This window comes from Oryx dammah, unplaced genomic scaffold, assembly GCF_014754425.2.
Source record: "Oryx dammah isolate SB20612 unplaced genomic scaffold, SCBI_Odam_1.1 HiC_scaffold_1, whole genome shotgun sequence".
In the NCBI taxonomy this organism is placed as follows: domain Eukaryota; kingdom Metazoa; phylum Chordata; class Mammalia; order Artiodactyla; family Bovidae; genus Oryx; species Oryx dammah.
This window is the reverse complement of record NW_024070185.1, coordinates 48,852,063-48,871,240: the sequence shown is the minus strand read 5'-3', so window position 1 is coordinate 48,871,240 and position 19,178 is coordinate 48,852,063. Positions and strand designations below refer to the sequence as shown.

Sequence of the window (19,178 nt, the reverse complement as noted above, 5' to 3'; positions counted from 1 at the left end):
GACAAGCAAAAGCTGAGAGAATTCAGGACCATCAAACCAGCTCTCCAACAAATGCTAAAGGATATTCTCTAGACAGGAAACACAAAAACAGTGTATAAACTCAAACCCAAAACAATAAAGTAAATGACAATGGGATCATACTTATCAATAATTACCATAAACATAAATGGATTGAATGCCCCAAACAAAAGACAAACACTGGCTGAATGGATACAAAAACAAGACCCCTATACATGTTGTCTACAAGAGGCCCACCTCAAAACAAAGGACACATACAGACCAAAAGTGAAGGGCTGGAAAAAGATATTCCACGCAAATAGAGACCAAAAGAAAGCAGAAGTAGCAATACTCATATCCGATAAAATAGACTTTAAAACAAAGGTTGTGAAAAGAAACAAAGAAGGACACTTAAGGATCAATCCAAGAAGAAGATATAACAATTATAAATATATATGCACCCAACATAGGAGCACTGCAATATGTAAGACAAATGCTAACAAGTATGAAAGGGGAAATTAATAATAACACAATAATAGTGGGAGACTTTAATACCCCATTCACACCTATGGATAGATCAATTAAACAGAAAATTAACAAGGAAACACAAATTTTAAATGGTACAATAAAACCAGTTAGATTTAATTGATATCTATAGGACATTTCACCCCAAAACAATGAATTTCACCTTTTTCTCAAGTGCACACGGAACTTACTCCAGGATAGATCACATCCTGGGCCATAAATCTAGCCTTGGTAAATTCAAAAAAATTGAAATCATTCCAAGCATCTTTCCTGACCACAATGCAGTAAGATTAGACCTCAATTACAGGAGAAAAACTATTAAAAATTCCAACATATGAAGGCTGAACAACATGCTGCTGAATAACCAACAATTCACAGAAGAAATCAAAAAAGAAATCAAAATATACATAGAAGTGAATGAAAATGAAAACAAAACAACCCAAAAAGCAGTGCTAAGGGGAAGGTTCATAGCAATAGAAGCATACCTCAAGAAACAAGACAAAAGTCAAATAAATAACCTAACACTACACTTAAAGCTACAAGAAAAGGAAGAAATGAAGAACCCCAGGGTTAGTAGAAGGAAAGAAATCTTAAAAATTGGGGCAGAAATAAATGCAAAAGAAACAAAAGAGACCATAGCAAAAATCTACAAAGCCAAAAGTTCGTTCTTTGAGAGGATAAATAAAATTGGCAAACCACTAGCCAGATTCATCAAGAAACAAAGGGAGAAAAATCAAATCAATAAAATTAGAAATGAAATTGGAGAGATCACAACAGACAACACAGAAATACAAAGGATCATAAGAGACTATTATCAGCAATTATATGCCAATAAAATGGACAACGTGGAAGAAATGGACCAATTCTTAGAAAAGTACAACTTTTCAAAACTGAACCAGGAAGAAATAGAAAATCTTAATAGACCCATCACAAGCACGGAAATTGAAACTGTAATCAGAAATCTTCCAACAAACAAAAGCCCAGGTACAGACAGCTTCACAGCTGAATTCTACCAAAAATTTAGAGAAGTCAAACAGCTATCCTACTCAAACACTTCCAGAAATTGCAGAGGAAGGTAAACTTTCAAGCTCATTCTATGAGACCACCATCACCCTAATACAAAACCTGACAAACATGCCACAAAAAAAGAAAACTACAGGCCAATATCACGAATGAACATAGATACAAAAATTCTTAACAAAATTCTAGCAATCAAAATCCAACAACACATTAAAAAAATCATACATCATGACCAAGTGGGCTTTATCCCAGGGATGCAAGGATTCTTCAGTATCCGCAAATCAATCAATGTAATACACCACACTAACAAATTGAAAAATAAAAGCCATATGACTATCTCAATAGATGCAAAGAAAGCCTTTGACAAAATTCAACATCCATTTATGATAAAAATTCTCCAGAAAGCAGGAATAGAAGGAACATACCTCAACATAATAAAAGCTATATATGACAAACCCACAGCAAACATTATCCTCAATGGTGAAAAATTGAAAACATTTCCCCTAAAGTCAGGAACAAGACAAGGGTGCCCATTTTCACTGCTACTATTCAGCATAGTTTTGGAAGTTTTGGCCACAGCAATAAGAGCAGAAAAAGAAATAAAAGGAATCCAAATTGGAAAAGAAGAAGTAAAACTCTAACTGTTTGCAGATGACATGATCCTCTACATAGAAAACCCTAAAGACTCCACCAGAAAATTACGAGAGCTAATCAATGAATATAGAAGTTGCAGGATGTAAAATCAGCACACAGAAATCCCTTGCATTCCTATACACTAATAATGAGAAAATAGAAAGAGAAATTAAGGAAATAATTCCATTCACCATTGCAATGAAAAGAATAAAATAGGAATATAGGAATATAAAGAAACAAAAGTCCTATTTATAGAAAACTATAAAACACTGGTGAAAGAAATCAAAGAGGACACTAATAGATGGAGAAATATACCATGTTCATGGATCAGAAGAATCAATATAGTGAAAATGAGTATACTACCCACAACAATCTATAGATTCGGTGCAATCCTTATCAAGCTACCAACGATATTTTTCACAGAGCTAGAACAAATAATTTCACAATTTGTATGGAAATACAAAAAAAAAAAAAAAACTCAAATAGCCAAAGCAATCTTGAGAAAGAAGAATGGAACTGGAGGAATCAACCTGCCTGACTTCAGGCTCTACTACAAAGCCACAGTCATCAAGACAGTATGGTACTGGCACAAAGACAGAAATATAGACCAATGGAACAAAATAGAAAGCCCAGAGATAAATCCACGTGCCTATGGACACCTTACCTTTGACAAAGGAGGCAAGAATATAGAAAAGACAATCTCCTTAACAAGTAGTGCTGGGAAAACTGGTCAACCATTTGTAAAAGAATGAAACTAGAACACTTTCTAACACCATACACAAAAATAAACTCAAAATGGATTAAAGATCTAAATGTAAGACCAGAAACTATACAACTGCTAGAGGAGAACATAGGCAGAACACTCCCTGACATAAATCACAGCAGGATCCTCTATGACTTACCTCTCATAATATTGGAAATAAAAGCAAAATTAAACAAATGGGACCTAATTAAACTTAAAAGCTTCGGCACAACAAAGGAAACTATAAGTAAGGTGAAAAGACAGCCTTCAGAATGGGAGAAAATAATAGCAAATGAAGCAAATGACAAAGAATTAATCTCAAAAATATATAAGCAACCCCTGCAGCTCAGTTCCAGAAAAATAAACGACCCATCAAAAAATGAGCCAAAGACCTAAACAGACATTTCTCCAAAGAAGTCATACAGATGGCTAACAAACACATGAAAAGATGCTCAACATCACTCATTATCAGAAAAATGCAAATCAAGACCACAGTGAGGTACCATTTCACGCCAGTCAGAATGGCTGCCATCCCCAAATCTACAAGCAATAAATGCTGGAGAGGATGTGGAGAAAAGGGAACCCTCTTACACTGTTGGTGGGAATGAAAACTAGTACAGCCAGTATGGAGAACAGTGTGGAGATTCCTTAAAAAACTGGAAATAGAACTCCCATATGACCCAGCAATCTCACTGATGGGCATACACACCAAGGAAATCAGAATTGAAAGAGACATGTGTACCCCAATGTTCATCGCAGCACTGTTTATAATAGCCAGAACATGGAAGCAACCTAGATGTCCATCAGCAGACGAATGGATGAGAAAGCTGTGGTACATATACACAATGGAGTATTACTCAGCCATTAAAAAGAATCCATTTGAATCAGTTCTAATGAGGTGGATGAAACTGGAGCCTATTATACAGATTGAAGTAAGCCAGAAAGAAAAACACCAACAGTATACTAACACATATATATGGAATTTAGAAAGATGGTAATGATAACCCTGTATGCGAGACAGCAAAAGAGACACAGATGTATAGAACAGTCTTTTGGACTCTGTGGGAGAGGGCGAGGATGGGATGATTTGGGAGAATGGTATTGAAACATGTATAATATCATATGTGAAACGAATCGCCAGTCCAGGTTCAATGCATGATACAGGATGCTTGGGGCTGGTGCACTGGGATGACCCAGAGGGATGGTATGGGGAGGGAGGTGGGAGGGGGTTGCAGGATGGGGAACATGTGTACACCCGTGGTGGATTCATGTTGATGTATGGCAAAACCAATACAATATTGTAATTAGCCTCCAGTTAAAATAAATAAATTTATATTATTAAAAAATAAATAAATAAAAAATAAGAAAACAATCCTCAAGGGACACTGCAAAGCAATCCAGCTACTCATACAAAGACAAAAGATTTTTCAAGAAAGTGACAAGAGAAAAATGTAATTAGAAGGGGAAAAAAACAGATAACTATTTCATGAAGCTACCTTGCAATATCTTTTCCAAAGAATCAAACTCTTGTTTCAAGTACTACAGAAGACTGAAAAATAGGCATAAAACTTAGCCAATTTTGTTGTTCTTAAACTACCAGAATGGAGTGTATTTCATTTGTCAGGACACCTCTGAACAACTGTCCTTCTTGTGGTTGAAAAGAACACTCAGATAAGCTGCATTTTGGAAGGAAGGTGGAGAGCAATGATTCAAAGTCAAAGCCATCATACAGTAACAAGAAGCTACCTTCAACAGATGCAGTTACCTATAGGGAATTTGTTTTGTTAAGGCCCCAGTGGCTCAGCGGTAAAGAATCTTCCTTCAACCCAGGAGACACAAGTTCAGTCCCTGGGTCGGGAAGATCCCCTGGAGAAGGAAATGGCAAACCACTCCGATATTCTTGCCTGGGAAATCTATGAAGAGAGGAGCCTGGAGGACTGCAGTCCATGGGATTGGAAAAGAGTCAAACACAACAAACAACAGCAAAGTAGGGAGAGCCTTTAACTAATTAAATATTAAATATTAAGCAGTGATGCTTTAGAACTCAAGGTAAAAAGCAGTTGTACTGAAGAAACGTATCCTTTTTTAGAGACTGACAATAAATTTAACATCTCCCTTTTCACAAGGCTTTACTAAATTACCATTTAACATTTTAGACAGGTTGCAATTCAATTTTTTTCTACATTTAAATCATGATAGTAATCTAATTTGTATCTGTAAGTACTTCAGTGAAGTCACTGTAAATATTTAATAGCATGCAAAGTCATAATTTAAGGTTAGTTTTCTACATAGGTATTTTAAAGTATTGAAAACACGATAAAAATTTACAATTAATTTCATAAATAGTGATATAGAACTATTAGATTTTCTGTTAGGGAAATCAGACACTGGGGATTCTCTTTTCTGCTTTCTCCTCATTTTGTTTGTTTTTCTCCAGGTTGTATTTTTTAATGGCTGGAGGAGTGGGGAGAGCAGGCCTAGTGGAGAGGGAGTGAAGAAGTGTGTGCGAAGGGGGAGACTTCATTGTACAGAATGGTCATTAACTGTGATGCAAACGCCAATGTTTCCATGGAAACCTCTGTCCACTACAGAATATACTAGAGCAATTTTTGAACCATTTGTCCATTTGATTAATTATGTCTTTGTGCCGAAGGCAGCTTGGCTTGATTGTCTCATCATGTATTAGAGAAGCTACTGCTCTAACAAATGGGCCTATTGTTTTGGGCCTATTCATCTTAGTGCATCCCTGCAAGCTGATAGACATTTCAACAAAATGACTGTCCCTTAATGAGCTGCAGCCTGTCAGAATTGTTTAGGGCTTCATGTGAGGTGCAGACCATGGTCATGACAGCCTCAGTTATTATGACAATGAGTAGGATGTCTATAAAAGAGTCTATATAAATACAATGACCCTCATTTTGATATAACATAGTTGCTTTTTAATTATCAAGCTTATGTATATTATAGTCACAAAATACTTCTGAATTTTGTTCCAACATGAGCTATAGAGTTTTCTGACAAACTAAACCAACATGATCACCAAATTAAAAAACATAAAATGTTTTTCATAATTTAAATGATGGTTCTTGATTTCTAGTTATCTGAAGAAATATTACACAATTATGGGAACTAGCTAATGAATGAAAATCTAACATTTTTATTATATTCTAATGATATTGAGGTTGAGATTATAGCCCTCTAAAATGAATAAAAGCTAACTTTATTTAAGCAAATAGTCCTCAAAAAAAGCAAAACAAAACAATGCTTTAGAAAAAAACTTGAGGACACATAATATTTAAAAACAAGTAAATATATGTATTAGTAAATGAGACAGATAGACATTTCTAGCACCCAAACTATGTGTGAGCTTTTAGAATAATAACCTACTCTGGGTTCAGAGTATGCACCTGTTGATTTGCTCTTAAGACTTGAGAGTATTGTCACCCCAAAATCCAAGGATCTTTCACAGAGGTCAGTACTTAGTAAATTGTAATAATTCTGCTTAAAAAGAAAGAATATATTGGCAATTTTGATTTCATGTTTGCTCAAAGCAAGAGTGAATTCTCCCTCAGAACAGATGAATGCACTTTCTCAGAGGGATGGTGTGCCAGTCAGAGCCAGAGTCAACATGCCTGAAACATCCCCTTTGCCAAAAGTTAATTATGACACTTGAGAAAAGCTTCCTATATGTTTTTAAATTGTGTATTTCAGTTTTACTTCTCTGTGCAAGGAGCAGTGATGGAACATCATTGTGTATGGTCTATGCTTTTACTATTTCTCCATACAGAATCAATGACTGTGTCCTTAAAATTCACAGATGGAAATCACCATCCTGTAGCTACCAACAGCGACACTTAATCAGTTAATAACTGAGGATTAAACTTAATTCAGATTAATTTGTATTAGTATAGAGTTTGTAAATCAATTGCTTTCATATTAATTTACATGTTGTCTAGACATGACATCATGTTGATTCTTTGTGTGGTTCAACTACTAATTACAGACTTTGAGGGTAACAGATGCAAACTTTTTGTTTAAAGCTTTAAACATAAATCAGGGCTAGGGTGGTGGTCCAATTTGTTTTAAGTTGGGATTTTTTTAAGCTAGGTACAAAACTACATGTTAAAGTCTGAAATGAAAATAATTTAACCTGCTTAACATGGAAATGGCTTCTGGTAAAGATGAAAAGGAATAGATTTAATTGCTGGGGAGATAAATTCTAAAAACAGAAGAAAATTGTTCAAGATTAAACCAATATCCCCAATGCTAAATTGATATGTGAGAGACTGAAACATTATTAAAATAATTGGTAGTTACAGATTTCAGTTTGCATTTTTATCTGTTCCATTTAGAGTCTAAACTTCACATAGTGGAGTAACTGTTCTGTGAAAAGGGTTTATTTAATTCTGGCAATTCATTTAATTCTAGAATATTTTGAACTTCTTATAGTTTAATGGTCTTAGTTTTCTTAATAGAGCCAGGAATTGTGGGGAAAAGTAAACAAACTAAAATAAATAGAAAACATTTCCTTCTTTTCTCTCTAAGATCAAAAATGAAATCAGTGGCCTAGGTTTGAGTTGGAGAAACATTATTAAATTTCATTCATTTACATTAAAAATTTTTAAACAAAATTCATTTACTTAAAAAATTTTAGAGCAAATTTCATTCACTTAAACAATGAATTTTTCTTAAAAAACCTGAATCTACTAAAGAAGCCTAACTTTTAAATATGCTTTCTTTATTTGGATGTTAGAATAGACAAATCCAACAGAATTAATCATTATTTTCACTTTAATTTTCCTAAATTGTCTTGAAAAATGAACTTTCCCATGTTTAGAATGTAATGTTACAGTTACCTGGTTTCTTTAAATGAATATCAGTTATATAATATACTGTTTATAAGTCTATTTTTACTTATTGGGATGTCCATTTTAATCCTTCCCAAAATAGTACTATTTATATGCTTATGAGATAATCATTGCAAGAAGAGAAAAAGGCTTGATGTTATGTCAAACTGATTCACATAGTTGCTGTTCTTGACTGTACTGGAAGGATTAAATGCCAGTGATGTTGTATCTTTGCTATATGGATATTACCCTTAAAGAATGAGATTTCAACTCAGCTAAGTATTTCTACCGTTTTCTGTAATTTGTATGGAAGACTGTCCCTACCTTTAAAATCCTGGAAATTTTCACCTTCACGGAGCTATCTTTAAATGTTAGGTTTCAAATAGGAAAAGGAGTACTTCAAGGCTATATATTGTCACCCTGCTTATTAAACTTATATGCAGAGTACATCATGAGAAATGCTGGGCTGGAAGAAGCACAAGCTGGACTCAAGATTGCCAGGAGAAATATCAATAACCTCAGATATGCAGATGAAACCACCCTTATGACAGAAAATGAAGAACTAGAGAGCCTCTTGATGAAAGTGAAAGAGGAGAGTGAAAAAGTTGGCTTAAAGCTCAACATTCAGAAAACTAAGATCATGGCCTCTGGTCCCATCACTTCATGGCAAATAGATGGGGAAACAGTGGAAACAGTGGCTGACTTTATTTTTCTGGGCTCCAAAATCACTGCAGATTGTGATTGCAGCCGTGAAATTAAAAGACGCCTACTCCTTGGAAGGAAAATTATGACCAACCTAAACAGCATTGCATGTCCTAATTTCCTCTTCCTTTGAACACAATCTAAAATAAACAATTTTCTTTTTTTTATTTGCCTTAGATAAATGATGTATCATACTAAACAATTTTTCTCCCCAGCTTGGACTTACAATTTATACAAATTTATACAAATTATAGTGAGAATTTTTAAATATGATCTCTAAATATCTTCAGATCACACCAAGAATCTAAATTACTCTCTGGATGCAACTGTGCAAGAAGAGAAAAATGGACATTCCAGACTTGGGCAGAATAGTTTTATTTACACAATATACCTGTGGCCCAGAATAATGTTTGGCTGGAAGGAAAAATACCATTCTCACTTTCACACATACAACTCAAGACAATGTTATGATTTCAGTTAAAAGTAAGTTAAGTTAGATTGTCAGAGTTCAAAGCTATGGAATGAAATGTTTCTTTGGAATGAAAGGATGGGAAGCAGCAAAATTTGATCCCCACTTCAGTATTTCTTAAAGTTGTATTTTATAACCATTTATTGTTCTCAACACTACAAAGGTATTCAGAGAAAATCAATTATCAGGTAGCCTTATAGCTAATCGTAAATAGGCTTGGATTTCAAAATATTCGTTGCTCAATCATGTCCTACTTTTTGCAACCCCATGGACTGTAGCCTTCCAGGCTCCTCTGTCCATGGGATTCTCTAGGTAAAAATACTGGAGTGGGTTGCCATTTCCTCCTCCAGCGGACCTTCCCAACTGTACATAAAGGAGACTTCACTCATGTGCATTAGAGGATACCCCAGGTTAACTAGAAAACTGTCTATTGAACCTTTAAATTCTATACCAATTCTACATCTCTGGTTGGCCGATTATTTCTTTTTTAGGTTTTAAGGGGAATGTCCTGGGGCTATTTGTTTCCATCAATCTGATTGCAAATCTAAAGGCTCAGTTGAAATGTCTATTTTTCTTGCCATCCTCAGAAGAGATTGCTGCAGATCTACTCTATGATTCTCATTCTTTTCAGCTTGCAATACAAATAGCTTATTATTTTTTGCAATCTATGTCATAATAAAGCAGTGCTGAAAAATTAAATAGAAGAATGTTCAGTTGCCATATAGGCTATGAAAATGATTTGCTGGTGGTGATTTTTAAATAGATTCTAAATAGATTTATGAAGAATGGCACTTGGAAGATGGTTCAAATTTTGCTATTTAAGGTATCTTGAAATTATAGGCTCACTCTCTCTAAAATTTCATAAAGCATAGAGCTTAGGCTCTTAAGAGTATAGCAGTGATAAAAGCGTTCATCAGCTCAGTTCAGTTCACTTGCTCAGTCGTGTCCAACCCTTTGCAACCCCATGAATCACAGCACACCAGGCCCCCTTGTCCATCACCAACTCCCGGAGTTTACCCAAACTCATGTCCATTGAGACGGTGATGCCATCTAGCCATCTCAGTCTCTGTCATCCCCTTCGCCTCCTTCCCCCTATCCCTCCCAGCATCAGTCTTTTCCAATGAGTCAACTCTTCACATGAGGTGGCCAAAGTATTGGAGTTTCAGCTTTAGCATCAGTCCTTCCAAAAACACCTAGGACTGATCTCCTGTAGAATGGATTGGTTGGATCTCCTTGCAGTCCAAGGGACTCTCAAGAGTCTTCTCCAACACCACAGTTCAAAAGCATCAATTCTTCAGCACTCAGCTTTCTTCACAATCTAATTCTCACATCCATACATGACTACTGGAAAAACCATAGCCTTGACTAGACTGACCTTTGTTGGCAAAGTAATGTCTCTGCTTTTGAATATGCTGTCTAGGTTGGTCATAACTTTCCTTCCAAGGAGTAAGTGTATTATAATTTCATGACTGCAATCACCATCTGCAGTGATTCTGGAGCCCAAAAAATACAGTCTGACACTGTTTCCACTGTTTCCCCATCTATTTCCCATGAAGTGATAGGACCAGATGCCATGATCTTAGTTTTCTGAATGTTGAGATTTAAGCCAACCTTTTCACTCTCCACTTTCACTTTCATCAAGAGGCTTTTTAGTTCTTCTTCACTTTCTGCCATAAAGGTGGTGTCATCTGCATATCTGAGGTGATTGATATTTCTCCCAGCAATCTTGATTCCAGCTTGTGCTTCTTCCAGCCCAGCGTTTCTCATGATGTACTCTGCATATAAGTTAAATAAACAAAGTGACAATATACAGCCTTGATGTACTCCTTTTCCTACTTGGAACCAGTCTGTTGTTCCATGTCCAGTTCTAACTGTTGCTTCCTGACCTGCATACAGATTTCTCAAGAGGCAGGTCAGGTGGTCTGGTATGCCCATCTCTTTCAGAATTTTCCACAGTTTCTTGTGATCCACACAGTCAAATGCTTTGGCAAAGCTTTCATAGTCATTCTAAAAAGCATCACTTCATAGTTTTCTGTCACCAATGGTTCTCTAACATACTTGTAGAAGGAGGGCAACAGAAAACCAAGAATAAAAATAGCTGAGCTCTCCACAATTGGGCTTCCTGCTTACTTTCCCTGTTCAAAGAAAAGAGGAGACACCATCTTACCACAGAGGCTTCACAGACAACTGGGTTTCTCCAGTGACAGTAAGCATTTGATGCCCCATATCTCTTGGTTCTCCTTGTTGCCAATGATCGGCCTGGCGGTGGTGGTGAAATGGGAGCAATTAATCTGTAGATGAGGGAGGGCTTCCTTTAACAGTTGAAGCATACCTTCTGGTACGATTCCAAAGACTTGTAGTGTTTTTAATGTGGGAATTTCTCCAAGTTCAAGTAAAGTTTCAGATATTATGTCATAGCACCGGCTGAGTGATAGGTGTTGGAGGTAGCTGAGTTGGTAAAATTCTTGAAAGCAGTCATTTTTCAACATGACACTATCACTTAAGTCTAGGTGGACAAGATTGGGACATCTTCCAACTAAGGTAGAGACATCTGATCTCTGCAGATTCTTTTGGTACCCACTGAGATCCAGCTGGGTGATGGTTTCTGACACATGTGCAACAGCCACCTGTACATGCTTTTCAGTGAAATCATAGCACCAAGAGAGGTTCAGTTCATCCAGTCTGGAAGAGCTGCTCAGCAAAGTCTTCAGGGTAGATTCAGAGAATCCAGAACTCCCAGAAAGGTTTAGTCACAGTAAATTTGTGTTCTGAGCAAGATTATCAACAATGGGATCTGAAAGTTGGAGGCCTTCCAGGCTGAGATTCTGCAACTTGGAACAGTGAGACAGAAGGCCATGCAGGGTAGACACATGGATCACAGAGTTCAACAGGTCCAGGTGTTGTAGAAGAAAAGGGCTGAAATGTTCAACTAACAGTTGTTCCATAAATGATCGTGGATAGCGGAAGGCAACCACACCTCGGGACAAGAGGCGACCAACCACATCTGGGTAGAGGTTTCCAAAAGATGCTCAAATTCCCAAACACAGTCTAACCTTTCCATACACCTCTCATTGGGTGGTCTTTGAATTCTTAGGAAGTTGACTTCTGAATGTGTCATTTAAATTATCTTGGTTTCATTTGTCATTTTTATCCTATGTTCCTTTTTTTTTTTTTTTTTTAGAACCAGGAACTCATCCTGAGGATTGATCCTGGAACTGTCTTAAACAACAGCAGAGGGATCTGAATAATCTCTTCTTTTAACTTCAGAGTGTTATAAAAATAAATAAATATGTTATGCAAATAAATTTGAATATGCTAGGAACAAAACAGGTGAAGATAACTGAAAACTCTGAAGTGTCATGTCTTTTGTTAGCACTCCCATATCACGTTCTCATGAAACCTATTGGAATAAGATCAGTAAGATGACAGTAAAGTATTCAATATGGAATATTAGGTTTTTTGTAGAAAAGTATATCATCTGCAAGTAGAGTCAGATTTCTTTCTTTCTTTTCTGTTTTGTGTGTGTGTGTGTGGTTGGTTTTTTTTTTTCGTTTTTTTCTTTTTTCTTTTTTTTTTTTTTTTTTGCCTTTTATTCATGTTTTCATGCCTTATGCCACTTAGAACTTCCAGCACTATGTTGAATGAGGGTGGTGAGAGTAGACATTCCTGCCTTGTTCCCAATAGTTGGAAGAAAGTACTCATTTGTCTTCACTATTAAGAATAACAATAGCTGTATTTTTTTAAGATCAGTTGAGGAATTTCTGCTCTATTTGTACTTTTCTGAGAGCTTTTATCATAAATGAATATTAAACTTTGTCAACATTTTTTCTGGACTGAATATGATGCTGCAATTTTTCCTCTTTAGCCTGTTAATATAGTGGATTATACTGATTGATTTCAAAATATTGAACTAGACTGGTATCTCAGGATACTTTGTCATGGTATATAATATTTTTATGTTTTGCTTACTTATATTTGCTAAGATTTTAAAGATTATTATGTCTTTACTTAGGAGAGCTATTGATTTTTTTTTCTTTCCTTTTTTCATTGGGGAGTAGTGGGCAAGAGAAGGCAGGTACATCCTTTGGTTTTAGAATCAGGGAACCAAACTTCATAAAATAAATAGAGAAGTATGCCCTTCTCTTCTGTTTTCTAAAAGAGATTAGATAATTGGTATTAATTCTTCTTTAATGTTTATAGGATTTTACACTGAAAATATCTGGACCTTGAAACTTCTTTTCTAAAAGTGTTAAAATTACAAATTAAATTTTCTTAGTATTTATTATGCAGAGTACATCTTGAGAAATGCTGGACTGGAAGAAACACAAGCTGGAATCAAGATTGCTGGAGAAAGTATCAATAACCTCAGATATGCAGATGGAACCAACCTTATGGCAGAAAGTGAAGAGGAACTGAAGAGCCTCTTAATGAAAGTGAAAGAGGAGAGTGAAAAACTTGACTTAAAGCTCAACATTCAGAAAACTAAGATCATGGCTTCTGGTCCCATCACTTCATGGCAAATAGATGGGGAAACAGTGGAAACAGTGTCAGACTTTATTTTGGGGGGCTCCAAAATCACTGCAGATAGTGATTGCAGCCATGAAATTAAAGACACTTACTCCTTGGAAGGAAAGTTATGACCAACCTAGACAGCATATTCAAAAGCAGAGACATTACTTTGCCAACAAAGTTCTTTCTAGTCAAGGCTATGGTTTTTCCAGTAGTCATGTATGGATGTGAAAGTTAGATTGTGAAGAAAGCTGAGCACCGAAGAAATGATGCTTTTGAACTGTGGTGTTGGAGAAGACTCTTGAGAGTACCTTGGACTGCAAGGAGATCCAACCAGTGCATTCTGAAGGAGATCGGTCCTGGGTGTTCTTTGGAAGGAATGATGCTAAAGCTGAAACTCCAGTACTTTGGCCACTTCATGCAAAGAGTTGACTCATTGGAAAAGACTGATGCTGGGAGGGATTGGGGGTAGGAGGAGAAGGGGCCAACAGAGGATGAGATGGCTGGTTGGCATCACCGACTCGATGGACATGAGTTTGAGTGAACTCCAGGAGTTGGTGATGGACAGAGAGGCCTGGTGTGCTGTGATTCATGGGGTCGCAAAGAGTCGGACATAACTGAGCAAATGAACTGCACTGAACTGATAGGGATATTCAGTTTCTCTAATTCATATCAGATAAGTTGTGGTTATTTATGTTCTTTGAGGAATTAGTCTATTTTGTATACATAAGTAGAATTATGTGCATTATGTAAATTATATAAGTAGAATTCTTTGAACCATGTCCTAAGTATTGTTTTGAAGTTCACAGCACCTGTAATAATATCCCATATAATTTCTGACATTTGATGTGTATAATGTCTATTTTTTCCTTGTCAGTGTTGCTAAAGATTTATCAATTTTATTGAACTTTACAAGAACTAGCTCATAGCTTCATTGATTGCTTTTTCTACTGTGTTCCTGTTTTTAATTTAATTGATTTCTTATCTTCAGCATTTCCTTTTTCTGTTTCATCAGATTTCTTTTGCTCATCTTTTTCTCTATTCTTGAGGATGATGCTTAGATTGTTTATTCAGACTTTTATTCTTTTCTAATAAATGCATTTAGTGCTATAAATTTTTCTTCTCAACACTGCTTTAGCTATGGGCCACAAAATTTGATATGTTTATCAAACATGATATGAAATGTTTGATATTTCATTCTTTAATTATTTTCAATTTCTTCTAATGCTTTTTTTAAATTTGTGGACTACTTAAAATTATGATTTAATTTTCAAGTGTTTGAAGATTTTCTTGTTATTTTTTTCTGTTATTGATTTCTAGTTTGATTCCATTGTGATCAGAGAGCACATTTGGTATGATTTCAAGTTTTAAACTTCATTGAAGTTCATTCTATGGCTTGAGATATGGTCTGTCTTGGTATGTGTTTCATGGCATATGATTTCTACTGTTTTCTACTGTTATTGGGACTTTTATGTTCTATAAATGTCAATAAGATCCTGTTGATTGATAGTGTTGTTAAGCTCTTCTAAATAATTGCTGACTTTCTTTTTAGTTGTTGAAAAAGGAGCGTTGAGGTCTCCAATTATAATTGTGAATTCGTTCACTTTTTCTTTCAGTTTTCTCAGGTTTTGTTTTACATATTTTGCTGCTTAGTAACATTTGATACATACGTAATTGTGATAACTGTGGAGTGAATCGATCCTTTTATCATCATATAATGTTCTTTTCTGTCTATGGTAATTTTCTTTGCCCGCCTGCAATGTGGGAGACTTGAATTCCCTGGAGAAGGGAATGGTGGCCCACTCCAGTGTTCTTGCCTGGAGAATTCCATGGACAGTGGAGCCTGGCAGGGGGGTCCCTGGGGTAACAAAGAGTTGGACATGACTGAGCGGGTTTCACTTCACTTTATTGTCTGATATTAAAATGGCCATTCTTGTATTTCTTTGACAAATGTTTGCATTTAATATCTTTCTTTCATCATTTTACTTTCAGTCTATACTGTTGCACTTAAAGTGATGCTCAAGGGCAGGGAGGGTTCTTCATTACTGCTAGGTGGAATGGGAATTTCCAATCCTCTTTGAGGTCCACTGGCATCATGGTAAGAGTGGCCATGGTAAACATTCCAACCCTCCTCTAGTCCTTCTTTGACACTATTCTAGTAGAGAAAGGACAAGGCAGTCACTTTGTTACCATCTAGCAGGGATGAAATTCTCTATTTGTCATTCTAACATCATCCCAGTGGAGATATTGAATTGCCTTATGGCAGCCTTACAGGTGTGGAAGTCGAGGTTCCACACTCAGTCTTTGTTGGTGTCATTGGAATCAGGCCACATTTTTTTTTGTCTGGTGTTCAGCTGCAATAAAGTGGTTATTGTCTAAAACGTTTGTTTTGCTTGGCTATTCCTTTGGTGAAAGAGTAGGCTTTTGCTATAATTTTTTGTCTGTGCTTTTTGGTATTTCTTTGTTGCCCATTTGTTCAGCTTTAAGCTGGAATATATGAGACAATAAAAAAATCCAGGATACTGACCACTGTTTTCCCTCAGTTTCTGAGGTCCCTGAAAAATTTATCACCTTCTCTCCATATTTCAGTGTCCTTTTATGTTTCTCTTATGTAATATGTCCAGACGTTTTGTTGAACTTCATGATAATTTTAAAAGTATGCCTACCCTGATGCTGGCAAAGATTAAAGGCAAAAGGAAAATCAGGCAGCAGAGGGTGAGTTGGTTAGATAACAAAATCAATGCTCTGAACATGAATTTGAGCAAACTCTGGGAGATAGTGGAGGACAGAGGAGACTGGCTTGCTGCAGTCCATGGATTGAAAGAGTCAGACATGACTAAGCAGCTGAACAACTAACGACAATACTCTGTCTTACCAAGAAGTGGAAGTCTCTGGTATACATTTTAAAAGATATAAACCTAAAATGTATAATTTGTTAAATTTTTAAATATTCTAACCATAGCTGCTGCTGCTGCTGCTGCTAAGTCACTTCAGTCGTGTCTGACTCTGTGTGACCCCATAGATGGCAGCCCACTGCAGCCTACCAGGCTCCTCTGTCCATGGGATTTTCCAGGCATAAGTACTGGAGTGGGTTGCCATTGCCTTCTCCAAATTCTAACCATAGATAAATACATAAATATAAGTTAGACCTGGATGTCTCTTGAATCTCAGTAAATTATTTGTCAGGTTTTAAATAATAAATTTTTTGGTACATATTTTATAATTGGCATTATACTATCTAAATTCTTAGTCAAATAGTCTCAAATCTCAGTGACTTACAAGAGCAAACTTCTTTCTCTCTTACAAAATGGTCCTCATTTCCATGGTTCTACTTTAACTGTATTAGACTTATGTTTTCTGGTTTTCAGCTATGAATCTGCTCATTTTTTAATTTTTAAATTTTTTTATTTTTTTCATTCTGGGTTCAAGGCTAAAGGAACAACCTCTCTCAGCATATACTACTCTTTCATGGCAAGAGCAAGAATGAGAAATTGACGGACAGACATAAAAGTAGTGCACTGTTCCTTTTGCTCATATTTTAGTGGGAAAGTAAGTCAAGTGTCCAAACCTAAAACCAACTGGGTGGAGAAATATACTATTTCCATAGGCGACAGGCAAATTGATTTGGTATACCTTCTGAAATATAAAATATGTCAAAAATATTTTTTATTAAAGATGCAAACATCATCTAGGCAAAAAATAGCTCTATAATACATTGTGAAATTTTTCACATATGCATTAAAAGATTTTAAAAAGTAATTAACAAAATGGTGTGTCAGGTTACTGAAAACATGTTAGTTATCAACTTAAATTTCAAGAAATAAATATTATAAAAGCTATGTTCAGGCTTGTACTTTTCAGCCTATTAATGTTTTACTTTGCATCCCTAAATCTCCATTAGAATATAGGTACATCTGTAGTGACAGAGATATATCTCAATATATCTATATATTCCATTGTTTCCTGAAATCTTGTATTAAGGGCAGACACAGAATAATTCATAAAATGATAGCAAGAGGGAAAAAAAGGATTTTTAGGCAGCTGGAGTGAGAAGAAAAGTTAGAAAGAAAATGTTCGCTACTGGGAACTATTTTAAGTAAAGGATCTGGGGCAAAATTTTACATAGCTGCTTCTTTCTAAATGAGAGAATTGATTTTTATCCCTGCAAATTCAATAGTGAGCTCATATGAGTTCCACATAAAGAATTTCAACATAGAGAAAGCCACACAGTGTTGTGAGAAATAAATTAGTTTGTGGTGCTTACCTTTATTTAGTTACATATCTTGATATTTTCTGATAATTTCAAGTGGATTATACCAGTTACCTAACCTGATTCAAAAGCAACTCAAATAAATTTAACTCAACATTGCTTAATACTTTCTATATTCAAGGTTCTCTAGATAGTAAATTTGGAAAACTCAACAGTGGCCACAGGAGTGGAAAACATCGGTTTTCATTCCAATCCCAAAGAAGCGCAATGCCAAAGAATGCTCAAGCTACTGCACAATTCCACTCATCTCACATGTTAGTAAAGAATAATCAAAATTATCCAAGCAAGGCTTCAACAGTACGTGAACTATAAACTTCCAGATGTTCAAGGTGGATTTAGAAAAGTCAGAGGAACCAGAGATCAAATTGTCAACATCAGTTGGATCATCAAAAGAGCAAGAGATTTTCAGAAAAACATCTACTTCTTTATTGACTATGCCAAAGGCTTTGACTGTGTGGACCACAACAAACTGTGGAAAATTCTTCAAGAGATGGGAACACCAGACCACCTGACCTGCCTCTTGAGAAATCTGTATGCAGGTCAAGAATCAACAGTGATAACTGGACATGGAACAACAGACTGGTTCCAAATCAGGAAAGGAGTATGTCAAAGCTGTATATTATCATCCTGCTTATTTAACTTATATGCAGAGTACATCATGCGAAATGCTAGGCTGGAAGAAACACAAGTTGGAATCAAGATTGCCAGGAGAAATATCAATAACCTCAGATATGCAGATGACACCACCCTTATGGCAGAAAGCAAACAGGAACTAAAGACCCCCTTGATGAAAGTCAGAGGAGAGTGAAAAATCTGGGTTAAAACTCAACATTCAGAAAACTAAGATCATGGCATCTGGTCCCATCACTTCATGGCAAATAAATGAGGAAACAGTGAGAGAATTTATTTGACTGCAGCATTGAAATTAAAAGACACTTGCTCCTTGAAAGAAAAGTTATGACCAATCTAGACAGCATATTAAAAAGCAGAAACGGTACTTTGCCAACAAATGTCCATCTAGTCAAAGCTATTTTTCCAGTAGTCATGTACGGATGTGAGAGTTGGACTATAAAGAGAGCTGAGCACTGAAGAATTGATGCTTTTGAACTGTGGTGATGAAGAAGACTCTTGAGAGTCCCTCAGGTTGCAAGGAAATCCAACCAGTCCATCCTAAAGGATATCAGACCTGAATATTCATTGGAAGGGCTGATGCTAAGGCTGAAACTCCAATACTTTGTGAAGAGCTGACTCATTTGAAAGTACCCTGATGCTGGGAAAGGTTGAGGGCAGGAGGAGAAGGGGACAACAGAGGATGAGATGGTTGGATGGCATCACTGACTCAATGGACATGTGTTTGAGTAAACTCCAGTAGTTGGCAATGGACAGAGAGGCCTGGCATGCTGCGCTCCATGGGGTCACAAATAGTCAGACATGACTGAGAAACTGAACTGAACTATAGATAGT

The 19,178-nt window shown here is 36.1% G+C and overlaps 1 pseudogene; it reads right to left on the bottom strand.

Annotated features, from left to right (window-relative positions):
* Positions 1-11,112: 11,112 nt before the first annotated feature.
* Positions 11,113-11,880, bottom strand: LOC120873729 (annotated as a pseudogene).
* Positions 11,881-19,178: the final 7,298 nt, after the last annotated feature.